The sequence below is a fragment of the Aethalodelphis obliquidens genome, unplaced genomic scaffold (genome assembly GCF_003676395.1).
Source record: "Aethalodelphis obliquidens isolate GAN/ISIS:26980383/991018 unplaced genomic scaffold, ASM367639v1 scaffold2672, whole genome shotgun sequence".
NCBI lineage: Eukaryota > Metazoa > Chordata > Mammalia > Artiodactyla > Delphinidae > Aethalodelphis > Aethalodelphis obliquidens.
This window is the reverse complement of record NW_020840575.1, coordinates 1-2,321: the sequence shown is the minus strand read 5'-3', so window position 1 is coordinate 2,321 and position 2,321 is coordinate 1. Positions and strand designations below refer to the sequence as shown.

The following is a 2,321-nucleotide window of genomic DNA, read 5'->3' as shown; positions in this document are numbered from 1 at the left end:
GCAGGTGGACTCTCAACCGCTGCGCCACCAGGGAAACCCCCCTCTTCCTTTTTTAAATTAAAAAAAAAAAAAAATGAAGCAGGAACAAAATTTAGGTAACTGAAAAATCCTCCTAGAGAATGGTTAACCAAGTACTTACTGCTTTCACATACTACTTCATATTGAATATTTCTACCTCATGAGTAACAATTTATGTGTGAAAAAAAGAGGGTTTTAAAATGTCTGCTCTAGGGCTTCCCTGGTGGCGCAGTGGTTGAGAGTCCGCCTGCCGATGCAGGGGACACGGGTTCGTGCCCTGGACCGGGAAGATCCCACATGCTGCGGAGTGGCTGGGCCCATGAGCCATGGCCGCTGAACCTGCGCGTCCGGAGCCTGTGCTCCGCAACGGGAGAGGCCACAACAGTGAGAGGCCGGCGTGCCGCAATAAAAAAAAAAAGTCTACTCTGTTATTCCAGTTGGAGGCTGGAGCTATTTCTGTTTATGGAATCTATGTGATTGTGCTGACTGCTAAACAGCAGTGCTAACATTCTTCCCAGTGGTAAATACTTTCCTTTATTGGGTCTTTAATGATGAAATAAACAGGAAAGAAAAAAATGTAAATGGATTTCACTATTCTATGCAGGTGAAAGCCATGTTTTTCAATGTATTCTTTCCAAAATAAAAAGTGTTTGATCTCAGGGCCTCTATAATCCCAGGACACACAATCGTTCTCTGTTGTATGACAACTTCCTGCCATGAATAATTATTTTCCAAAAGCGTATCAGGTCAGAGATGAAGCAGAGACTGGGGGAAAGAGTCCATGGTGACCTCAGGCAGATTCTTTTACTAGTAGGAATCAGTCAGCTAGTTATTACCACCTGGCGCTGCTAATGAGTCTAGTTGGGAAAACAAAGCTGCTAAGCGTTCCACAGCAGGCTGTGCTGTGGTCCAGGTCTGGGGAGTCCTTTGGGGTCTGGTGAGCATGTGAAGACACATTTTAAGGTGTTTTGATTATTACAGAAATCGAACTCTTAGTTCTTCAGTTTTAAAAGAAACTTGTTGGGAATTCCCTGGAGGTCTAGTGGTTAGGACTCGGTGCTTTCACTGAAGAGGGCTGGGGTTCTATCCCTGGTTGGGGAACTAAGATCCTACAAGCTGCACAGTGCAACCAAAATTCATTTTAATAATACGATTTTATTGAACTTATATCTAAAATATTTTCAACCTTTTCTTTTGGCGGCAAAAAGCTTTACTGTTCCCATTTGGCCCAAGGCTTGGGAGAGGGCCCCAGGTTGCTTACAGAGCTGCCTAGTAGCTGCAGAGACGGGGCTTCAGGCAGAAGCTCTGATGCCAGAGGGGCTCCTCAGATGCCGCTGTGGGACAGTCTGGGACCTGAGACCCTTTACTGGAGTGCTTGCACCTGGACAAATGTCTCCTCCAGCAACAGAATACAAAGAAACTATAAGGGACTAAAAATAACTGCCTGCTTGCACAGTTGGGGCAAATTATGAACAAAGAGATACCAAAAGGCCAAAACCCAACTGACACTTCAGAGGTGTGGGGAGCAAAAGCAGGATACGAGGCATGACCCCTGCTCACAGCACCACCAAAGGGATGGGCAGACCACCTAAGCCGCCCCTCCAGCCCCACCCGCCGATCTACCCCTACCCTCACCCCATTTAAGGGACCAGTGCAACGCACCCTAGCCATTCCCAGGAACGAGCGAGGGCACCTGTTACTTGCTTTTGCTCCCTCATGCTGCAGCATGAGTCCCAATAAAGCCTTGCCTAAATTCCCCTTCTGGCCTCTTATCAATTTCTATTGATTAAAGAGTCCAAGAACCCAGGTTGGTAACAGCTGGGCTCCAGAAAGCCCTAGCCATGCCTGAGGGTGAGTGTTTGTAAGAGAACTCACCCAGCCCAGCCTGGGGACCAACCAGCTTGCAGAGGTGAGTCACGTGGTCCTCATCTTCTCTGTGAGTTTCAGCTGCTCAGCCAGGTCGCGGCTCTCCGGGAAGTCACAGAGCGGGGCGTCTGGCGGGCAGCTTACACAGAGTCCTGGGTTTTACCCCACTCATCTTGGGGTGGCTTCTGCACGTCCAGGAAGGGGGCTGGCCCGCTGGCTTTGCATTTTCAAGAGACGGCTGGGCACCCTCGCACTTCTCCTCGGCCAATTCGTGGAAAAAGTGGCCCACGCTCTCCAGAGCCACGTCGTCTCGGTGGAAATAGGAGCCCAGAGAGAGGTAGGTGTTGAAGGCCTGCAGATGCAGGTTGCCCGGGCCGTGGACGGTGACCTCCACCTCGGTGGAATAATTGTGACGAATCTGGGAGCTCATGGTTGAT

General features: G+C 49.4%; 1 pseudogene; it reads right to left on the bottom strand.

The window, feature by feature from the left end:
* Positions 1 to 1,893: 1,893 nt before the first annotated feature.
* LOC113617201 (ferritin light chain pseudogene) lies at positions 1,894 to 2,314 on the bottom strand (annotated as a pseudogene).
* Between the last annotated feature and the right edge of the window lie 7 nt (positions 2,315 to 2,321).